Genomic DNA, 10,536 nt, shown 5'->3' with positions numbered 1-10,536 from the left:
AGACAATAGTAGTCTCCATATACAAGTAAATTATAAACAATATCTATTGAGTAGTTTTCGAGATATTTGAAATTAAAGATTTTCCTATATAGAACACAAACAATCTTTAACACTAAATATCTCGTTTTCTGATCGATAGATTATTACTATATTTTCACGATTATAGACAATAGTAGTCTCCATATACAAGTAAAATATAAACAAAATCTATTGAGTGGTTTCCGAGATATTTGAAATTAAAGTTTTTCTTTTATAGAAGGGAAACAATCTTTAACACTAAATATCTCGTTTTCTGCTCGATAGATTTTTGCTAAATTTTACACGATTATAGACAATAGTAGTCTCCATATACAAGTAAAATATAAACAATATCTATTGAGTAGTTTTCGAGATATTTGAAATTAAAAATTTTCCTTTATAGAAGGGAAACAATCTTTAACAGTAAATATCTCGTTTTCTGCTCGATAGATTTTTACTATATTTTACACGATTATAGACAATAGTAGTCTCCATATACAAGTAAAATATAAACAAAATCTATTGTGTAGTTTTCGAGATATTTGAAATTAAAGTTTTTCTTTTTTAGAAGGGAAACAATCTTTAACACTAAATATGTCGTTTTCTGCTCGATAGATTTTTACTATATTTTACATGATTATAGATAATAGTAGTCTCCATATACAAGTAAAATATAAACAAAATCTATTGAGTTGTTTTCGAGATATTTGAAATTAAAGTTTTTCTTTTATAGAAGGGAAACAATCTTTAACACTAAATATCTCGTTTTCTGCTCGATAGATTGTTACTATATTTTACACGATTATAGACAATAGTAGTCTCCATATACAAGTAAAATATAAACAAAATCTATTGAGTAGTTTTCGAGATATTTGAAATTAAACATTTTCCTATATAGAACAGAAACAATCTTTAACACTAAATATCTCGTTTTCTGATCGATAGATTTTTACTATATTTCACACGATTATAGACAATAGTAGTCTCCATATACAAGTAAAATATAAACAAAATCTATTGAGTAGTTTTCGAGATATTTGAAATTAAAGTTTTTCTTTTATAGAAGGGAAACAATCTTTAACAGTAAATATCTCGTTTTCTGCTCGATAGATTTTTACTATATTTTACACGATTATAGACAATAGTAGTCTCCATATACAAGTAAAATATAAACAAAATCTATTGTGTAGTTTTCGAGATATTTGAAATTAAAGTTTTTCTTTTATAGAAAGGAAACAATCTTTAACACTAAATATGTCGTTTTCTGCTCGATAGATTTTTACTATATTTTACACGATTATAGATAATAGTAGTCTCCATATACAAGTAAAATATAAACAAAATCTATTGAGTAGTTTTCGAGATATTTGAAATTAAAGTTTTTCTTTTATAGAAGGGAAACAATCTTTAACACTAAATATCTCGTTTTCTGCTCAACAGATTTTTACTATATTTTACACGATTATAGACAATAGTAGTCTCCATTCACAAGTAAATTATAAACAAAATCTATTGAGTAGTTTTCGAGATATTTGAAATTAAAGTTTTTCTTTTATAGAAGGGAAACAATCTTTAACACTAAATATCTCGTTTTCTGCTCGATAGATTATTACTATATTTTCACGATTATAGACAATAGTAGTCTCCATATACAAGTAAAATATAAACAAAATCTATTGAGTGGTTTCCGAGATATTTGAAATTAAAGTTTTTCTTTTATAGAAGGGAAACAATCTTTAACACTAAATATCTCGTTTTCTGCTCGATAGATTTTTGCTAAATTTTACACAATTATAGACAATAGTAGTCTCCATATACAAGTAAAATATAAAGAATATCTATTGAGTAGTTTTCGAGATATTTGAAATTAAAAATTTTCCTTTATAGAAGGGAAACAATCTTTAACAGTAAATATCTCGTTTTCTGCTCGATAGATTTTTACTATATTTTACACGATTATAGACAATAGTAGTCTCCATATACAAGTAAAATATAAACAAAATCTATTGTGTAGTTTTCGAGATATTTGAAATTAAAGTTTTTCTTTTTTAGAAGGGAAACAATCTTTAACACTAAATATGTCGTTTTCTGCTCGATAGATTTTTACTATATTTTACATGATTATAGATAATAGTAGTCTCCATATACAAGTAAAATATAAACAAAATCTATTGAGTAGTTTTCGAGATATTTGAAATTAAAATTTTTCTTTTATAGAAAGGAAACAATCTTTAACACTAAATATCTCGTTTTCTGCTCGACAGATTTTTACTATATTTTACACGATTATAGACAATAGTAGTCTCCATATACAAGTAAATTAGAAACAAAATCTATTGAGTAGTTTTCGAGATATTTGAAATTAAAGTTTTTCTTTTATAGAAGGGAAACAATCTTTAACACTAAATATCTCGTTTTCTGCTCGATAGATTGTTACAATATTTTACACGATTATAGACAATAGTAGTCTCCATATACAAGTAAAATATAAACAAAATCTATTGAGTAGTTTTCGAGATATTTGAAATTAAAGATTTTCCTATATAGAACAGAAACAATCTTTAACACTAAATATCTCGTTTTCTGATCGATAGATTTTTACTATATTTCACACGATTATAGACAATAGTAGTCTCCATATACAAGTAAAATATAAACAAAATCTATTGAGTAGTTTTCGAGATATTTGAAATTAAAGTTTTTCTTTTATAGAAGGGAAACAATCTTTAACAGTAAATATCTCGTTTTCTGCTCGATAGATTTTTACTATATTTTACACGATTATAGACAATAGTAGTCTCCATATACAAGTAAAATATAAACAAAATCTATTGTGTAGTTTTCGAGATATTTGAAATTAAAGTTCTTCTTTTATAGAAAGGAAACAATCTTTAACACTAAATATGTCGTTTTCTGCTCGATAGATTTTTACTATATTTTACACGATTATAGATAATAGTAGTCTCCATATACAAGTAAAATATAAACAAAATCTATTGAGTAGTTTTCGAGATATTTGAAATTAAAGTTTTTCTTTTATAGAACACAAACAATCTTTAACACTAAATATCTCGTTTTCTGATCGATAGATTATTACTATATTTTCACGATTATAGACAATAGTAGTCTCCATATACAAGTAAAATATAAACAAAATCTATTGAGTGGTTTCCGAGATATTTGAAATTAAAGTTTTTCTTTTATAGAAGGGAAACAATATTTAACACTAAATATCTCGTTTTCTGCTCGATAGATTTTTGCTAAATTTTACACGATTATAGACAATAGTAGTCTCCATATACAAGTAAAATATAAACAATATCTATTGAGTAGTTTTCGAGATATTTGAAATTAAAGTTTTTCTTTTATAGAAGGGAAACAATCTTTAACACTAAATATCTCGTTTTCTGCTCGATAGATTTTTACTATATTTTACACGATTATAGACAATAGTAGTCTCCATATACAAGTAAAATATAAACAAAATCTATTGTGTAGTTTTCGAGATATTTGAAATTAAAGTTTTTCTTTTATAGAAAGGAAACAATCTTTAACACTAAATATGTCGTTTTCTGCTCGATAGATTTTTACTATATTTTACACGATTATAGATAATAGTAGTCTCCATATACAAGTAAAATATAAACAAAATCTATTGAGTAGTTTTCGAGATATTTGAAATTAAAGTTTTTCTTTTATAGAACACAAACAATCTTTAACACTAAATATCTCGTTTTCTGATCGATAGATTATTACTATATTTTCACGATTATAGACAATAGTAGTCTCCATATACAAGTAAAATATAAACAAAATCTATTGAGTGGTTTCCGAGATATTTGAAATTAAAGTTTTTCTTTTATAGAAGGGAAACAATATTTAACACTAAATATCTCGTTTTCTGCTCGATAGATTTTTGCTAAATTTTACACGATTATAGACAATAGTAGTCTCCATATACAAGTAAAATATAAACAATATCTATTGAGTAGTTTTCGAGATATTTGAAATTAAAAATTTTCCTTTATAGAAGGGAAACAATCTTTAACAGTAAATATCTCGTTTTCTGCTCGATAGATTTTTACTATATTTTACACGATTATAGACAATAGTAGTCTCCACATACAAGTAAAATATAAACAAAATCTATTGTGTAGTTTTCGAGATATTTGAAATTAAAGTTTTTCTTTTTTAGAAGGGAAACAATCTTTAACACTAAATATGTCGTTTTCTGCTCGATAGATTTTTACTATATTTTACATGATTATAGATAATAGTAGTCGCCATATACAAGTAAAATATAAACAAAATCTATTGAGTAGTTTTCGAGATATTTGAAATTAAAAATTTCTTTTATAGAAGGGAAACAATCTTTAACACTAAATATCTCGTTTTCTGCTCGACAGATTTTTACTATATTTTACACGATTATAGACAATAGTAGTCTCCATATACAAGTAAATTATAAACAAAATCTATTGAGTAGTTTTCGAGATATTTGAAATTAAAGTTTTTCTTTTATAGAAGGGAAACAATCTTTAACACTAAATATCTCGTTTTCTGCTCGATAGATTGTTACTATATTTTACACGATTATAGACAATAGTAGTCTCCATATACAAGTAAAATATAAACAAAATCTATTGAGTAGTTTTCGAGATATTTGAAATTAAAGATTTTCCTATATAGAACAGAAACAATCTTTAACACTAAATATCTCGTTTTCTGATCGATAGATTTTTACTATATTTCACACGATTATAGACAATAGTAGTCTCCATATACAAGTAAAATATAAACAAAATCTATTGAGTAGTTTTCGAGATATTTGAAATTAAAGTTTTTCTTTTATAAAAGGGAAACAATCTTTAACAGTAAATATCTCGTTTTCTGCTCGATAGATTTTTACTATATTTTACACGATTATAGACAATAGTAGTCTCCATATACAAGTAAAATATAAACAAAATCTATTGTGTAGTTTTCGAGATATTTGAAATTAAAGTTTTTCTTTTATAGAAAGGAAACAATCTTTAACACTAAATATGTCGTTTTCTGCTCGATAGATTTTTACTATATTTTACACGATTATAGATAATAGTAGTCTCCATATACAAGTAAAATATAAACAAAATCTATTGAGTGGTTTCCGAGATATTTGAAATTAAAGTTTTTCTTTTATAGAAGGGAAACAATCTTTAACACTAAATATCTCGTTTTCTGCTCGATAGATTTTTGCTAAATTTTACACGATTATAGACAATAGTAGTCTCCATATACAAGTAAAATATAAACAATATCTATTGAGTAGTTTTCGAGATATTTGAAATTAAAAATTTTCCTTTATAGAAGGGAAACAATCTTTAACAGTAAATATCTCGTTTTCTGCTCGATAGATTTTTACTATATTTTACACGATTATAGACAATAGTAGTCTCCATATACAAGTAAAATATAAACAAAATCTATTGTGTAGTTTTCGAGATATTTGAAATTAAAGTTTTTCTTTTTTAGAAGGGAAACAATCTTTAACACTAAATATGTCGTTTTCTGCTCGATAGATTTTTACTATATTTTACATGATTATAGATAATAGTAGTCGCCATATACAAGTAAAATATAAACAAAATCTATTGAGTAGTTTTCGAGATATTTGAAATTAAAAATTTCTTTTATAGAAGGGAAACAATCTTTAACACTAAATATCTCGTTTTCTGCTCGACAGATTTTTACTATATTTTACACGATTATAGACAATAGTAGTCTCCATATACAAGTAAATTATAAACAAAATCTATTGAGTAGTTTTCGAGATATTTGAAATTAAAGTTTTTCTTTTATAGAAGGGAAACAATCTTTAACACTAAATATCTCGTTTTCTGCTCGATAGATTGTTACTATATTTTACACGATTATAGACAATAGTAGTCTCCATATACAAGTAAAATATAAACAAAATCTATTGAGTAGTTTTCGAGATATTTGAAATTAAAGATTTTCCTATATAGAACAGAAACAATCTTTAACACTAAATATCTCGTTTTCTGATCGATAGATTTTTACTATATTTCACACGATTATAGACAATAGTAGTCTCCATATACAAGTAAAATATAAACAAAATCTATTGAGTAGTTTTCGAGATATTTGAAATTAAAGTTTTTCTTTTATAAAAGGGAAACAATCTTTAACAGTAAATATCTCGTTTTCTGCTCGATAGATTTTTACTATATTTTACACGATTATAGACAATAGTAGTCTCCATATACAAGTAAAATATAAACAAAATCTATTGTGTAGTTTTCGAGATATTTGAAATTAAAGTTTTTCTTTTATAGAAAGGAAACAATCTTTAACACTAAATATGTCGTTTTCTGCTCGATAGATTTTTACTATATTTTACACGATTATAGATAATAGTAGTCTCCATATACAAGTAAAATATAAACAAAATCTATTGAGTGGTTTCCGAGATATTTAAAATTAAAGTTTTTCTTTTATAGAAGGGAAACAATCTTTAACACTAAATATCTCGTTTTCTGCTCGATAGATTTTTGCTAAATTTTACACGATTATAGACAATAGTAGTCTCCATATACAAGTAAAATATAAACAATATCTATTGAGTAGTTTTCGAGATATTTGAAATTAAAAATTTTCCTTTATAGAAGGGAAACAATCTTTAACAGTAAATATCTCGTTTTCTGCTCAATAGATTTTTACTATATTTTACACGATTATAGACAATAGTAGTCTCCATATACAAGTAAAATATAAACAAAATCTATTGTGTAGTTTTCGAGATATTTGAAATTAAAGTTTTTCTTTTTTAGAAGGGAAACAATCTTTAACACTAAATATCTCGTTTTCTGCTCGATAGATTTTTACTATATTTTACACGATTATAGACAATAGTAGTCTCCATATACAAGTAAAATATAAACAAAATCTATTGTGTAGTTTTCGAGATATTTGAAATTAAAGTTTTTCTTTTATAGAAAGGAAACAATCTTTAACACTAAATATGTCGTTTTCTGCTCGATAGATTTTTACTATATTTTACACGATTATAGATAATAGTAGTCTCCATATACAAGTAAAATATAAACAAAATCTATTGAGTGGTTTCCGAGATATTTGAAATTAAAGTTTTTCTTTTATAGAAGGGAAACAATCTTTAACACTAAATATCTCGTTTTCTGCTCGATAGATTTTTGCTAAATTTTACACGATTATAGACAATAGTAGTCTCCATATACAAGTAAAATATAAACAATATCTATTGAGTAGTTTTCGAGATATTTGAAATTAAAAATTTTCCTTTATAGAAGGGAAACAATCTTTAACAGTAAATATCTCGTTTTCTGCTCAATAGATTTTTACTATATTTTACACGATTATAGACAATAGTAGTCTCCATATACAAGTAAAATATAAACAAAATCTATTGTGTAGTTTTCGAGATATTTGAAATTAAAGTTTTTCTTTTTTAGAAGGGAAACAATCTTTAACACTAAATATGTCGTTTTCTCCTCGATAGATTTTTACTAAATTTTACATGATTATAGATAATAGTAGTCTCCATATACAAGTAAAATATAAACAAAATCTATTGAGTAGTTTTCGAGATATTTGAAATTAAAATTTTTCTTTTATAGAAGGGAAACAATCTTTAACACTAAATATCTCGTTTTCTGCTCGACAGATTTTTACTATATTTTACACGATTATAGACAATAGTAGTCTCCATATACAAGTAAATTATAAACAAAATCTATTGAGTAGTTTTCGAGATATTTGAAATTAAAGTTTTTCTTTTATAGAAGGGAAACAATCTTTAACACTAAATATCTCGTTTTCTGCTCGATAGATTGTTACTATATTTTACACGATTATAGACAATAGTAGTCTCCATATACAAGTAAAATATAAACAAAATCTATTGAGTAGTTTTCGAGATATTTGAAAATAAAGATTTTCCTTTATAGAACAGAAACAATCTTTAACACTAAATATCTCGTTTTCTGCTCGACAGATTTTTACTATATTTTACACGATTATAGACAATAGTAGTCTCCATATACAAGTAAAATATAAACAAAATCTATTGTGTAGTTTTCGAGATATTTGAAATTAAAGTTTTTCTTTTATAGAAGGGAAACAATATTTAACACTTAATATGTCGTTTTCTGCTCGATAGATTTTTACTATATTTTACACGATTATAGATAATAGTAGTCTCCATATACAAGTAAAATATAAACAAAATCTATTGAGTAGTTTTCGAGATATTTGAAATTAAAGTTTTTCTTTTATAGAAGGGAAACAATCTTTAACACTAAATATCTCGTTTTCTGCTCGACAGATTTTTACTATATTTTACACGATTATAGACAATAGTAGTCTCCATATACAAGTAAATTATAAACAAAATCTATTGAGTAGTTTTCGAGATATTTGAAATTAAAGTTTTTCTTTTATAGAAGGGAAACAATTTTTAACACTAAATATCTCGTTTTCTGCTCGATAGATTTTTACTATATTTTACACGATTATAGACAATAGTAGTCTCCATATACAAGTAAAATATAAACAAAATCTATTGAGCAGTTTTCGAGATATTTGAAATTAAACATTTTCCTATATAGAACAGAAACAATATTTAACACTAAATATCTCGTTTTCTGCTCGACAGATTTTTACTATATTTTACACGATTATAGACAATAGTAGTCTCCATATACAAGTAAATTATAAACAAAATCTATTGAGTAGTTTTCGAGATATTTGAAATTAAAATTTTTCTTTTATAGAAGGGAAACAATATTTAACACTAAATATCTCGTTTTCTGCTCGACAGATTTTTACTATATTATACACGATTATAGACAATAGTAGTCTCCATATACAAGTAAAATATAAATAAAATCTATTCAGTAGTTTTCGAGATATTTGAAATTAAAGTTTTTCTTTTATAGAAGGAAAACAATCTTTAACACTAAATATCTCGTTTTCTGCTCGACAGATTTTTACTATATTATACACGATTATAGACAATAGTAGTCTCCATATACAAGTAAAATATAAACAAAATCTATTGAGTAGTTTTCGAGATATTTGAAATTAAAGTTTTTCTTTTATAGAAAAGAAACAATCTTTAACACTAAATATCTCGTTTTCTGCTCGACAGATTTTTACTATATTTTACACGATTATAGACAATAGTAGTCTCCATATACAAGTAAAATATAAACAAAATCTATTGAGTAGTTTTCGAGATATTTGAAATTAAAATTTTTCTTTTATAGAAGGGAAACAATATTTAACACTAAATTGCTCGTTTTCTGCTCGATAAATTTTTACTATATTTTACACGATTGTAGACAATAGTAGTCTCCATATACAAGTAAAATATAAACAAAATCTATTGAGTAGTTTTCGAGATATTTGAAATTAAAATTTTTCTTTTATAGAAGGGAAACAATCTTTAACACTAAATATCTCGTTTTCTGCTCGACAGATTTTTACTATATTTTACACGATTATAGACAATAGTAGTCTCCATATACAAGTAAATTATAAACAAAATCTATTGAGTAGTTTTCGAGATATTTGAAATTAAAGTTTTTCTTTTATAGAACAGAAACAATCTTTAACACTAAATATCTCGTTTTCTGCTCGACAGATTTTTACTATATTTTACACGATTATAGACAATAGCAGTCTCCATATACAAGTAAAATATAAACAAAATCTATTGTGTTGTTTTCGAGATATTTGAAATTAAAGTTTTTCTTTTATAGAAGGGAAACAATCTTTAACACTAAATATGTCGTTTTCTGCTCGATAGATTTTTACTATATTTTACACGATTATAGACAATAGTAGTCTCCATATACAAGTAAAATATAAACAAAATCTATTGAGTAGTTTTCGAGATATTTGAAATTAAAGTTTTTCTATTATAGAAGGGAAACAATCTTTAACACTAAATATCTCGTTTTCTGCTCGACAGATTTTTACTATATTTTACACGATTATAGACAATAGTAATCTCCATATACAAGTAAATTATAAACAAAATCTATTGAGTAGTTTTCGAGATATTTGAAATTAAAGTTTTTCTTTTATAGAAGGGAAACAATCTTTAACACTAAATATCTCGTTTTCTGCTCGACAGATTTTTACTATATTTTACACGATTATAGACAATGGTAATCTCCATATACAAGTAAATTATAAACAGAATCTATTGAGTAGTTTTCGAGATATTTGAAATTAAAGTTTTTCTTTTATAGATGGGAAACAATCTTTGACACTAAATATATCGTTTTCTGCTCGACAGATTTTCACTATATTATACACGATTATAGACAATAGCAGTCTCCATATACAAGTAAAATATAAACAAAATCTATTGAGTAGTTTTCGAGATATTTGAAATTAAAGTTTTTCTTTTATAGAAGGGAAACAATCATTAACAGTAAATATCTCGTTTTCTGCTCGATAGATTTTTAC

The sequence above is a fragment of the Rhodnius prolixus genome, unplaced genomic scaffold, assembly GCF_049639745.1.
Source record: "Rhodnius prolixus isolate KJV_2025 unplaced genomic scaffold, Rpr scaffold_23, whole genome shotgun sequence".
NCBI lineage: Eukaryota > Metazoa > Arthropoda > Insecta > Hemiptera > Reduviidae > Rhodnius > Rhodnius prolixus.
The sequence above is the reverse complement of the archived record's forward strand: the minus strand, read 5'-3'. Positions refer to the sequence as shown.